The sequence below is a fragment of the Electrona antarctica genome (genome assembly GCF_951216825.1).
Source record: "Electrona antarctica genome assembly, contig: scaffold_156, whole genome shotgun sequence".
In the NCBI taxonomy this organism is placed as follows: domain Eukaryota; kingdom Metazoa; phylum Chordata; class Actinopteri; order Myctophiformes; family Myctophidae; genus Electrona; species Electrona antarctica.
The window spans coordinates 139,020-153,364 of NW_027638174.1; positions in this window are offsets into that span (position 1 = coordinate 139,020).

Sequence of the window (14,345 nt, forward strand, 5' to 3'; positions counted from 1 at the left end):
AAGGTGCGTCTACGGTGAGGGAACAAGAATTCTCCGTCGACTCCCCAGACTGTTTGAAGACACTGATCCATCTACGCCCACAGTGCTGCTGTCTGCGTTCACTGGAACTGCAGCATACAACATCTCAGGGAACACTCTGCACTCCCTGTTGAAGTTGCCAAGAAGCCTCAAACCCCCCTACACAGGCTTGGGAAATAGATTGGATGACATGCGAGCGAAGCTGGGGAATGCGCAGATCATCGTCATTGATGAGGTGTCGATGATTTCCAAAGACTTGTTTGCCTTCGTCCACTGGAGACTGCAAGAGATTAAAGGCAGCAAGATGCCATTCGGAGGCATGTCTGTGCTTGCAGTAGGTGACTTTCACCAGCTCCCTCCAACGTCACAAGGGAAACCGCTCTGCGTGCTCGAGGAATGCAAACCGGACCTTTTGCACGAACACTTTCAGATGATCACGTTGACGGAGATCATGCGACAGAAAGATGATGTGCCCTACGCAGAACTTCTCAATCGGCTGAGAGTCAAAGGGAAGAAGGATCCGCTGAGTGTTGCAGACAAAGATCTTCTTGCTCAGAGAGTGACTGAGCGTCACCTTTGTCCCAAGGATGTTGTGCACATCTTCGCAACCAACAAAGAAGTTGCGGCACACAACAACAAGTCCTTGTCTGAGCTCCACACCCACATCGTTGACATACCTGCAGAAGACTACAGGAGAGATGAGCGGAATCACCAGATGACTCGTCTTAACAGAGCCTGTACAGGACAGCAAAAGGACCTTCTTGACAATTTGCAAGTTGCAGAAGGCGCCCCTGTCATGATCATCAGGAACATAGATGTGGAAGATGGCCTTGTCAACGGGACATTTGGCAAGATCGATAGTGTCGAGTATCTGGTGAACCAGGACGGCACTACGGTAGCCAAGCTTTGGCTTCTGCTAGACAAGCCTGATGCCGGGCTGAAATATCGCAGAACTACACCTGGCGCTAAGCAAGTGCACATCATAAGGGTGGAGGAATACCTGAGTGACCAGAAAGTGATTCGCAGGCAATTTTCCATCAAGTTGGCATATGCTTGCACAGCTCACAAAGTCCAAGGCATGACTACGCAATCCGCCGTGGTTTCCCTGAAACGGATCTTCCAACCAGGCATGGCCTACGTTGCCCTCAGTAGGACAACGTCATTGCAAGGATTGCACATCATCGACTTTGATGAGAAGAAAATCTACGCTGATCCGGAAATCACAGCCGCCCTGGAATCCATGAAGACCGCCTCACTGGACAGTGTCATGCCACTGTTGCATTTTCGAGAGAAGATGGGCCAAGCGCAAACGCTGACGATTGTCCATCACAACACGCAAAGCTTACGGGCTCACATTCAGGACATCAGGCAACATCACGAATTTCCACTTGCAGATGTCCTGTGCTTGACAGAAACCCATCTCACTGGCTCTGTTGTGGATGACGGTCTGCAATTGGATGGGTACACCATGTTCAGCCGCAACAGACACGTGTCATACGCAAGCAACCCTGACCGTGCAGAACAGAACGGCGGAGGTGTGGCTGTGTATGTGAAGGACCATTTCCAGGCTAGTGAAAGGCGGAACATTTTCAATGTGACAAACATGGAGTTTGTGGTCGTCAAGATCGAGTCCCCTGTCAAGCTTCTGATCGCTGCGGTGTACAGACCACCACGTTACGGTGACCCGTACCTGAAGGCCCTCCTGGACGGCTTAGAAATTATGGACCACCATCCCATCGTACTCTGTGGAGATTTTAATGAAGATCTACTTCAAGGGCCCACTTTTGGTGGGCCCATAAGCAGGCTGCTAGACTCCAGAGGATATGCACAACTCATCAAGGAGGCGACCACAGACAAGAACACGCTGTTGGATCACATGTACATCTCCAGACCACAGCAATGTCTACAGTCTGGAGTGCTGCGTACTTACTACAGCTACCACAATCCTGTGTATTGCGTATTATCCTCCGAACATGAGTAGTGAAGCCACACGATTCTCTGGTGTCCGATGAGAAAATATGATTGATTGATTGATTGGTGGGGGGGATTCAAGTTCAGCTCCATTCATTTGTTTGATTTCCTTGGAGGAGCTGCGTTGGGTCCCCAAGTCGGCTCCGTGGCCGTACCTTGAGTTGGCTGTGTGGCTGTGACCATTTCTTGTGTTGTCCTTGTGTTGGGTCCCCAAGTCGGCTCAGTGGCCGTACCTTGAGTTGGCTGTGTGGCCGTGACCGTCTCTTGTGTTGTCCTTGCGTTGGGTCCCCAAGTCGGCTCAGTGGCTGTACCTTGAGTTGGCTGTGTGGCCGTGACCATTTCTTGTGTTGTCCTTGTGTTGGGTCCCCAAGTCGGCTCAGTGGCCGTACCTTGAGTTGGCTGTGTGTCCGTGACCGTCTCTTGTGTTGTCCTTGCGTTGGGTCCCCAAGTCGGCTCAGTGGCCGTACCTTGAGTTGGCTGTGTGGCCGTGACCGTCTCTTGTGTTGTCCTTGCGTTGGGTCCCCAAGTCGGCTCAGTGGCCGTACCTTGAGTTGGCTGTGTGGCCGTGACCGTCTCTTGTGTTGTCCTTGCGTTGGGTCCCCAAGTCGGCTCAGTGGCCATACCTTGAGTTGGCTGTGTGGCCGCGACCGTCTCTTGTGTTGTCCTTGCGTCCGTGTTTGAGGGATTCCGATTTTACAGGGGCCAGTTTCGAATTGCAGCCGTCCGTAAGTGCCCTTTGAGAGCGGTTTTGAAGGAGTCAAGGGATTCACATGTCTTAATGACTGTTGGTAGGGCGTACCACATTTTGGTGGCATAGGAGCGAGAATAATAATAATAACCACCGCAACACGTTTCATCTGACACGCTCCACAGACATGTTTTCGCACCGGTTATGTTCTTCATAGCCAGACGGTGACCATGCTCTGGTGTCCGATGAGAAAATATAATAATGATAACCACCGCAACACGTTTCATCTGACACGCTCCACAGACATGTTTTCGCACCGGTTATGTTCTTCATAGCCAGACGGTGACCATGCTCTGGTGTCCGATGAGAAAATATAATAATAATAACCACCGCAACACGTTTCATCTGACACGCTCCACAGACATGTTTTCGCACCGGTTATGTTCTTCATAGCCAGACGGTGACCATGCTCTGGTGTCCGATGAGAAAATATAATGATAACCACCGCAACACGTTTCATCTGACACGCTCCACAGACATGTTTTCGCACCGGTCATGTTCTTCATAGCCAGACGGTGACCATGCTCTGGTGTCCGATGAGAAAATATAATAATGATAACCACCGCAACACGTTTCATCTGACACGCTCCACAGACATGTTTTCGCACCGGTTATGTTCTTCATAGCCAGACGGTGACCATGCTCTGGTGTCCGATGAGAAAATATAATAATGATAACCACCGCAACACGTTTCATCTGACACGCTCCACAGACATGTTTTCGCACCGGTTATGTTCTTCATAGCCAGACGGTGACCATGCTCTGGTGTCCGATGAGAAAATATTATAATAATAATAACCACCGCAACACGTTTCATCTGACACACTCCACAGACATGTTTTCGCACCGGTTATGTTCTTCATAGCCAGACGGTGACCATGCTCTGGTGTCCGATGAGAAAATATAATAATGATAACCACCGCAACACGTTTCATCTGACACGCTCCACAGACATGTTTTCGCACCGGTTATGTTCTTCATAGCCAGACGGTGACCATGCTCTGGTGTCCGATGAGAAAATATAATAATGATAACCACCGCAACACGTTTCATCTGACACGCTCCACAGACATGTTTTCGCACCGGTTATGTTCTTCATAGCCAGACGGTGACCATGCTCTGGTGTCCGATGAGAAAATATTATAATAATAATAACCACCGCAACACGTTTCATCTGACACACTCCACAGACATGTTTTCGCACCGGTTATGTTCTTCATAGCCAGACGGTGACCATGCTCTGGTGTCCGATGAGAAAATATAATAATGATAACCACCGCAACACGTTTCATCTGACACGCTCCACAGACATGTTTTCGCACCGGTTATGTTCTTCATAGCCAGACGGTGACCATGCTCTGGTGTCCGATGAGAAAATATAATAATGATAACCACCGCAACACGTTTCATCTGACACGCTCCACAGACATGTTTTCGCACCGGTTATGTTCTTCATAGCCAGACGGTGACCATGCTCTGGTGTCCGATGAGAAAATATAATAATGATAACCACCGCAACACGTTTCATCTGACACGCTCCACAGACATGTTTTCGCACCGGTTATGTTCTTCATAGCCACACGGTGACCATGCTCTGGTGTCCGATGAGAAAATATAATGGTAATAATAATCTTTATTTATAGTAGTGGGATAATGTGGTCCCTTTTCCTGGTGTTTGTTACAATTCTGGCTGCTGCGTTTTGGATTAGTTGTAGATGGTCTATACAGGGTCCTCCAATGAGAGGAAAGGTCTGACTCTTGCGATGTTTCTTAGGTGGTAAAAATATATTTTTGTGACATTACTAATGTGCTTTTCAAGGTTTAACTCGTGGTCTAGAATAACACCCAGGTTTTTCACAGTTGTTTAACCTGTGAGGACAAGTTTCCGAATGTATTATTATTGACCTTGTGATGGTAAATGTAAGATTTGAGAGTATTGTATTATATGTATTGTATGGTTTCAATAAATCAATCAATACTGTAATGTTTGTTTTGACCTTGTGATAAGTTTTTTTGACGTTGTGATGTTAAATGTGCTATATCAATAAAGATTTGACTTGAGAGTATATTTCATATTATGGCCTTGATTTGTGTTTAACACTTTTGCTTTTCAGGAGTAGATAGTAAGTATTTATATTTATGTGAATGCTGAATCGTTTGCATTTGTTAGAAAACTAACACTTCTTTCTCTGTTTTTCAGAAGCCGTTGAGTGATTCTGCAGTGCTGACAGTGTTTGATTTTTTTTGCCTTTAACCTTTTCTACTTTTCAGGATTTTTTTTTGTTAATTGCATTCCATTTAGGTTGCAGCTCATGAACCTGTAGTAGTCAATTTGTATAAACTCCCATAATATCATCCCTGAATTTAATATAACACACACACCCCCCACACAACACCATAAAATGATTATCTCTAACAAATACTTAACACCATTTTTCATTGTATACTGCTTGTTCATGAGCCACTACCTTATATTTGCATGTTCATGTCATAATGTTTTTACTCACCTTTTGTTTTTAGGGCTGTAACACTTTATTGGACTAAAGTAGTTTGGGAGATTAATAATCATAATAACATGGTTAAAATAATTCTAAACTTTAAATAATGTATTAATAAAAAAATGGCTTAACAGAATACATACTTATTTCTTTAAAAAAAATCCTATTTGAAAATTGTAGACAAATAAATGACCTTTAAATAGGCTTAAGTGCTTAATTATACTAATACATTTTCTCAATATAGTTTTACCTATCTTTCAGAAAGTTAGATTTATTAGCTTGTTTGTAGAATATATTTTCCAGGAGCTTGCTTGATCGCCTTTTTAACAAAGGGGTCGGTGCAAGAATTTTTCCCTGTGCACTCCTAAATTGGCTGAAATAGGAGGCAGGTTTTTTGCTTCACTCTGGAAAATGTTGAATTCAGTAAAAGGTTAGAATATAACTTGATAATAGTAGTAATAATAACCATGATAACGTCTAACATAAAATATCGGTTTACTGGCATCATAATACTTACCATTATATATAACTATAATTTGCCTATATATATATATATATATATAATCTTTAAATAAAATAAAAGTACAAATAATACATTTTTGTTAATAAACATTTTAAACTATATCTGCTGTGCTTTGTCTCTACTTATTTTTACTATGTGTTTGAAATGTGAAGTTTGGTAATTGTTTTGTCTAAATATTTACAATGAATACAGATGTGTTTTGGGTTCTTTTGAAATTACTATTCACAATCGGAAGGGTTCATCAAAACTGAAGCTGAACAAAAATGTTAACTTTGGAATAAATGCTATGTCATTATTGCATAAGCCCATACACACAAAGTATAACCCTATACAAAATGAATTACAAGGTAATTCATATATTCTCAAGCTGGAAAAATAAAGTACTTAATCTTTTAGTCATACATTACTACAGGTATTTTCTCACTGGTAATGGCTGACATGCTTTTATTGTGAATGTTACCAGATGTGTGTATATTATGATTCATGCTACGAACAGAAGACATGGTACAAGAAAACTTCTGATATGTTAACCAATTACTATATAAACAGGGTACAGTCTTATTTACCCACAACACTAATTCACATGAGAACAATACGGTTCGAAATTTGTATTTTGAGACCTACAATGAACATGAGTAAACATGTTCATTGATTTGCCTTTTCAAATAATATTACTGCATTCAGTGCATTGGTCCATATAAGAATCACTATTTGACACTGAAATGGTCGAGGACAGTTGCTGAATGCTGGAACAAGACATCCTTTACTATGTGTGAAATGGTGGAGCTCTTCTTAATGTGGTCAATTTAGGCAGAACAATGAGCGACACCAGTAGATCTTGGACACTGTCTCTGTCCGTCCGTATGACAACCTTGTAAAGTAATTTTGTGTACTAAATACATTTCAATAAAAGAAGAAATCACACCGATTTGAAATAAAGAGAGCAATCCCCTTGCCCATGCATCTGACAGTGCAGACATGAACTACCTCCAGCACTGAGGTGGGGCTGGAGGAGGTGATTGGATGCTGACTAAAAGGACAAGATGACAGGCAAGAAGCAGGGATATTTGAAACAATGGTGGAACCCGATCGCTGATTGGATGGCTACAGATTGGGTAGTAGAATTTGATTTGTTAGTATAGTGCTCACTGACAGCATGGGAAAACAGAAGTGGCGCAACATGAAAGCATGATTAAGAAATTACTGGGAGGGTCCTATATTGGGGATTGAGGCAACCACACTCTGCAATTTTTTTAAATTGCGACCTTTCTAGTTGTGGGCTCGCAACAGCGAGCACACACTAGTTATTGCCAGTTTATATTTGTGGGCTCGCAACAGCGAGCACACACTAGTTCTTGCCAGTTTATATTTGTGGGCTCGCAACAGCGAGCACACACTAGTTATTGCCAGTTTATATTTGTGGGCTCGCAACAGCGAGCACACACTAGTTATTGCCAGTTTATATTTGTGGGCTCGCAACAGCGAGCACACACTAGTTATTGCCAGTTTATATTTGTGGGCTCGCAACAGCGAGCACACACTAGTTATTGCCAGTTTATATTTATTCCAATTTCCGCCCTTTTTTCGTCCTCCTACTACTTTCACACACTTTATGCTAGAAATTTAGTTCAAACTTCAAACTGTTCAGCTCTCTGCAGTTATTTATGCTTGCATTTTTATTTTTACAATTGTTTATACTTTTTTAACTTTTAAACTTTTAAACTTTTTTTTACATTCTTTATAATGAGAGTCGATGGGAGAAACGTCCCATTTTTCACAGTTGACTTTTTTGTGCTCTTATTACTCTGTCATACTTTCACTTTGAAACTCCATTCAAACTTTAAAATGTTCATCAATCTTTGAATTTTCATTGGTGAAAAAGGTTTTTTGAAAAAGTTTATACTTTTTAAAATATTTAACTTTATTTATAAAATCTTTCTCTCATAGACAATGTATGGGATTTTATCTCTAAATCAACCTCACTTTTGCAGCCTCATTACTCTGGCATACTTTGTCGTAGAAACGTGATTTAAACTTTAGCTAGCTCACACGACTGTGGACTTTGTCGTGGTTCAAACCGTATTCGAATATGTTACACGGTTTTTCCGAAATCGCAGTTCAATCGCAGGCCGTTTCGCCCAATCAGTGTCCCCTTAGAGTGCGGGGCCTCCTTGAGTAGAGTGTGGAAACTGAAATTCTTTCCTTGGAAATTTACCAAACAAATTGTCGTCCCGGCCAAAATATTCACTTTACACAGATGTTCTTTGGTCATTTTGTAGCCACACATGTCCTCTTTCACACAATGTAACCACCAAAGCACAGATACATACAGAATGTGAACTACGGCCTTTTAAGTGACACAAATACAGTCAAGCTGCCCATTGACCTCCATTGTATAATTCTTACGAGGAAAGTATCGTGAAGACAATTCTTAACTCGCTCTTATAACCACATTTTCGATCGTACCAACACCACCATCGCACATGTTGTACCTCAATGGCTCAGGCCACTCAAAGTGAAAACAATATTTGCATTCGACTTTTACTTTTTGCGATAGAGCAATTTGTTCGGGCATAGGTTTTTCCCTATTCAGGCCCATTGAAATCTCCCAGTCATAGTGAAGCACTGTTTTACTCCCCCACAGCTGAGACATATAATGGCTTAATTACAGGGCTGACATTAGAGTTACAAGATCTCAATGAGTTGCTCTGCGAAACCTTGTGAGCTTGTAGGTCTGCTATTTGTGCAGTCACAGACACACGCATGCATACGCAAGCACGCACGCACGCACGCACGCACACAGCTTGTAGGTCTGCTATTTGTGCAATTAGGCTCTACACACAGAGTCACAGACTCACGCATGCATGCACACGCACGCACGTGCACACGCACGTGCACGCACACACGCACACACACACACACACACACACACACACACACACAAAAACCCTGTCTTTTGCTTGCAGCATGCTACAGTCTTGCAATTTGCTCCATGGGCTTAGACCACCAATAGGAGCACGCTGTACTTAATTAATTGCTTAAGCCCCGCCCTTCTGTCTTCCCATTGGCTGGCCTTTACACAGCTCTAACTTTTGTTTGCAGCATGATACAGTCCTGAAAATTTGTTTATGGACTTACACCACCAATAGGAACACTAATATAAACTTAAAAAATATATATTTTTTAAACTTTTTTTTTTTTTAACTTTTTTTTTTTAACTTTTTTTTTTTTTTAACTTTTTTTCTTAAACTTTTTTTTTTAAAAACCTTTTTTTTTTTTAAACTTTTTTTTTTTTAACTTTTTTTTTAAAAACTTTTTTTTTTTTTAAAACTTCTTTTTTTTCTAAACTTTTTTTTTTTTAACTTTTTTTTTAACTTTTTGTTTTTAAAACTTAAAAAAACTTAACTTTTTTTTTTTTTTTTTACTTACGTCATACATTGCGTTTTTTGGCGAGCCCACGCAGTTTCACCAGGAACTGCTTTTCTAGTTATACTTCTTCTTTATTCCAATTTCCGCCCTTTTTTCGTCCTCCTACTACTTTCACACACTTTATGCTAGAAATTTAGTTCAAACTTCAAACTGTTCAGCTCTTTGCAGTTATTTATGCTTGCATTTTTATTTTTACAATTGTTTATACTTTTTTAACTTTTAAACTTTTAAACTTTTTTTTACATTCTTTATAATGAGAGTCGATGGGAGAAACGTCCCATTTTTCACAGTTGACTTTTTTGTGCTCTTATTACTCTGTCATACTTTCACTTTGAAACTCCATTCAAACTTTAAAATGTTCATCAATCTTTGAATTTTCATTGGTGAAAAGGTTTTTTTGAAAAAGTTTATACTTTTTAAAATATTTAACTTTATTTATAAAATGTTTCTCTCATAGACAATGTATGGGATTTTATCTCTAAATCAACCTCACTTTTGCAGCCTCATTACTCTGGCATACTTTGTCGTAGAAACGTGATTTAAACTTTAGCTAGCTCACACGACTGTGGACTTTTTCGTGGTTCAAACCGTATTCGAATATGTTACACGGTTTTTCCGAAATCGCAGTTCAATCGCAGGCCGTTTCGCGTAATCAGTGTCCCCTTAGAGTGTGGGGCCTCCTTGAGTAGAGTGTGGAAACTGAAATTCTTTCCTTGGAAATTTACCAAACAAATTGTCGTCCCGGGCAAAATATTCACTTTACATGGATGTTCTTTGGTCATTTTGTAGCCACACATGTCCTCTTTCACACAATGTAACCACCAAAGCACAGATACATACAGAATGTGAACTACGGCCTTTTAAGTGACACAAATACAGTCAAGCTGCCCATTGACCTCCATTGTATAATTCTTACGAGGAAAGTATCGTGAAGACAATTCTTAACTCGCTCTTATAACCACATTTTCGATCGTACCAACACCACCATCGCACATGTTGTACCTCAATGTCTCAGGCCACTCAAAGTGAAACAAATATTTGCATTCGACTTTTACTTTTTGCGATAGAGCAATTTGTTCGGGCATAGGTTTTTCCCTATTCAGGCCCATTGAAATCTCCCAGTCATAGTGAAGCACTGTTTTACTCTCCCACAGCTGAGACATATAAGGGCTTAATTACAGGGCTGACATTAGAGTTACAAGATCTCAATGAGTTGCTCTGCGAAACCTTGTGAGCTTGTAAGTCTGCTATTTGTGCAGTCACAGACACACGCATGCATACGCACGCACGCACGCACGCAGCTTGTAGATTTGCTATTTGTGCAATTAGGCTCTACACACAGAGTCACAGACACACGCATGCATGCACACGCACACGCACGCACGTGCACACACGTGCACACACACACACACACACGCACACACACACACGCACACACACACACACACACACACACACACACACACACACACACACACACACACACACACACACAAAAACCCTGTCTTTTGCTTGCAGCATGCTACAGTCTTGCAATTTGCTCCATGGGCTTAGACCACCAATAGGAGCACGCTGTACTTAATTAATTGCTTAAGCCCCGCCCTTCTGTCTTCCCATTGGCTGGCCTTTACACAGCTCTAACTTTTGTTTGCAGCATGATACAGTCCTGAAAATGTGTTTATGGACTTACACCACCAATAAGAACACTAATATAAACTTTAAAAATATTTTTTTAAACTTTTTTTTTTTAACTTTTTTTTTTTTAAACTTTTTTTTTTTTTAAACTGTTTTTTTTTTAAACTTTTTTTTTTTTAACTTTTTTTTTTTAACTTTTTTTTTTAAAACTTAAAAAAAACTTAAAAGAAAAAAAAAACTTTTAAAAAATAACTTAAAAAAAACATTTAAAGAAAAACTTTAAAAAAAACTTAAATACTTAAAAAAACTTAAAAAAAATGAACTTAAAAAATAAACTTAAAAAAAATTAAACTTAAAACAAAAACTTAAAAAAACTTAAAAACACAAAAATTAAAGAAAAATCTTAGACCATTGTCAATAATCATTGTGTTTATGCTTTTAAAGATAGGCCTATATGCTATTTGACCCTTTTTTTACATGTAAACGTATGCAATTTAATACAATTTCTGCTCATTAATGCTTTCATATCCATTGATGTTGTATTTTTTTCTTTTTACCTTTTATTAATTAATCAATAATACATTGTAAAGCATTATTCATACATTACAAATCATTAGTAGACACAGTTATGACTTTACATACTTTATTCTGCCACTTTTTGGGCATCATACCACTTCCACATACTTTATGCTAGAAATGTAGTTCAAACTCCATATGTTCCGCTTTATGCAGTTATTTATGCTTATATTATTTTTTTACAATTTTTTATACTTTTTAACTTTTTGTACTTTTTTCCAGTGTTCAGACTTGGTGGGTGGTCCCACAGACACAGCTATAACTTTATACATTGCGTTATTTGGCGAGCCCACGCAGTTTCACCAGGAACTGCTTTTCTAGTTGTGGGCTCGCAACAGCGAGCACACACTAGTTATTGCCAGTTTATATTTGTGGGCTCGCAACAGCGAGCACACACTAGTTCTTGCCAGTTTATATTTATACTTCCAATTTCCGCCCTTTTTTCGTCCTCCTACTACTTTCACACACTTTATGCTAGAAATTTAGTTCAAACTTCAAACTGTTCAGCTCTCTGCAGTTATTTATGCTTGCATTTTTATTTTTACAAATGTTTATACTTTTTTAACTTTTAAACTTTTAAACTTTTTTTTACATTCTTTATAATGAGAGTCGATGGGAGAAACGTCCCATTTTTCACAGTTGACTTTTTTGTGCTCTTATTACTCTGTCATACTTTCACTTTGAAACTCCATTCAAACTTTAAAATGTTCATCAATCTTTGAATTTTCATTGGTGAAAAAGTTTTTTTGAAAAAGTTTATACTTTTTAAAATATTTAACTTTATTTATAAAATGTTTCTCTCATAGACAATGTATGGGATGCAATCTCTAAATCCACCTCACTTTTGCAGCCTCATTACTCTGGCATACTTTGTCGTAGAAACGTGATTTAAACTTTAGCTAGCTCACACGGCTGTGGACTTTTTCGTGGTTCAAACCGTATTCGAATATGTTACACGGTTTTACCGAAATCGCAGTTCAATCGCAGGCCGTTTCGCCTAATCAGTGTCCCCTTAGAGTGCGGGGCCTCCTTGAGTAGAGTGTGGAAACTGAAATGCTTCCCTCGGAAATCTACCAAACAAATTGTCGTCCTGGCCAAAATATTCACTTTACACGGATGTTCTTTGGTCATTTTGTAGCCACACATGTCCTCTTTCACACAATGTAACCACCAAAGCACAGATACATACAGAATGTGAACTACGGCCTTTTAAGTGACACAAATACAGTCAAGCGGCCCATTGACCTCCATTGTATAATTCTTACGAGGAAAGTATCGTGAAGACAATTCTTAACTCGCTCTTATAACCACATTTTCCATCGTACCAACACCACCATCGCACATGTTGTACCTCAATGGCTCAGGCCACTCAAAGTGAAAAGAATATTTGCATTCGACTTTTACTTTTTGCGATAGAGCAATTTGTTCGGGCATAGGTTTTTCCCTATTCAGGCCCATTGAAATCTCCCAGTCATAGTGAAGCACTGTTTTACTCTCCCACAGCTGAGACATATAAGGGCTTAATTACAGGGCTGACATTAGAGTTACAAGATCTCAATGAGTTGCTCTGCGAAACCTTGTGAGCTTGTAGGTCTGCTATTTGTGCAGTCACAGACACACGCATGCATACGCAAGCACGCACGCACGCACGCACGCACGCACGCACACAGCTTGTAGGTCTGCTATTTGTGCAATTAGGCTCTACACACAGAGTCACAGACACACGCATGCATGCACACGCACGCACGTGCACACGCACGCGCACGCACACACACACGCACACACACACACACACACACACACACACACACACACACACACACAAAAACCCTGTCTTTTGCTTGCAGCATGCTACAGTCTTGCAATTTGCTCCATGGGCTTAGACCACCAATAGGAGCACGCTGTACTTAATTAATTGCTTAAGCCCCGCCCTTCTGTCTTCCCATTGGCTGGCCTTTACACAGCTCTAACTTTTGTTTGCAGCATGATACAGTCCTGAAAATTTGTTTATGGACTTACACCACCAATAGGAACACTAATATAAACTTAAAAAATATATTTTTTTTAAACTTTTTTTTAACCTTTTTTTTTTTAACTTTTTTTTTTTTTAACTTTTTTTTAAACTTTTTTTCTTAAACTTTTTTTTTTAAAAACCTTTTTTTTTTTTTTACTTTTTTTTTTAAAAACTTTTTTTTTTAAAAAACTTCTTTTTTTTCTAAACTTTTTTTTTTAACTTTTTTTTTAACTTTTTGTTTTTAAAACTTAAAAAAACTTAACTTTTTTTTTTTTTTTTTACTTACGTCATACATTGCGTTTTTTGGCGAGCCCACGCAGTTTCACCAGGAACTGCTTTTCTAGTTGTGGGCTCGCAACAGCGAGCACACACTAGTTATTGCCAGTTTATATTTGTGGGCTCGCAACAGCGAGCACACACTAGTTATTGCCAGTTTATATTTATTCCAATTTCCGCCCTTTTTTCGTCCTCCTACTACTTTCACACACTTTATGCTAGAAATTTAGTTCAAACTTCAAACTGTTCAGCTCTTTGCAGTTATTTATGCTTGCATTTTTATTTTTACAAATGTTTATACTTTTTTAACTTTTAAACTTTTAAACTTTTTTTTACATTCTTTATAATGAGAGTCGATGGGAGAAACGTCCCATTTTTCACAGTTGACTTTTTTGTGCTCTTATTACTCTGTCATACTTTCACTTTGAAACTCCATTCAAACTTTAAAATGTTCATCAATCTTTGAATTTTCATTGGTGAAAAAGTTTTTTTTTTAAAGTTTATACTTTTTTAAATATTTAACTTTATTTATAAAATGTTTCTCTCATAGACAATGTATGGGATGCAATCTCTAAATCCACCTCACTTTTGCAGCCTCATTACTCTGGCATACTTTGTCGTAGAAACGTGATTTAAACTTTAGCTAGCTCACACGGC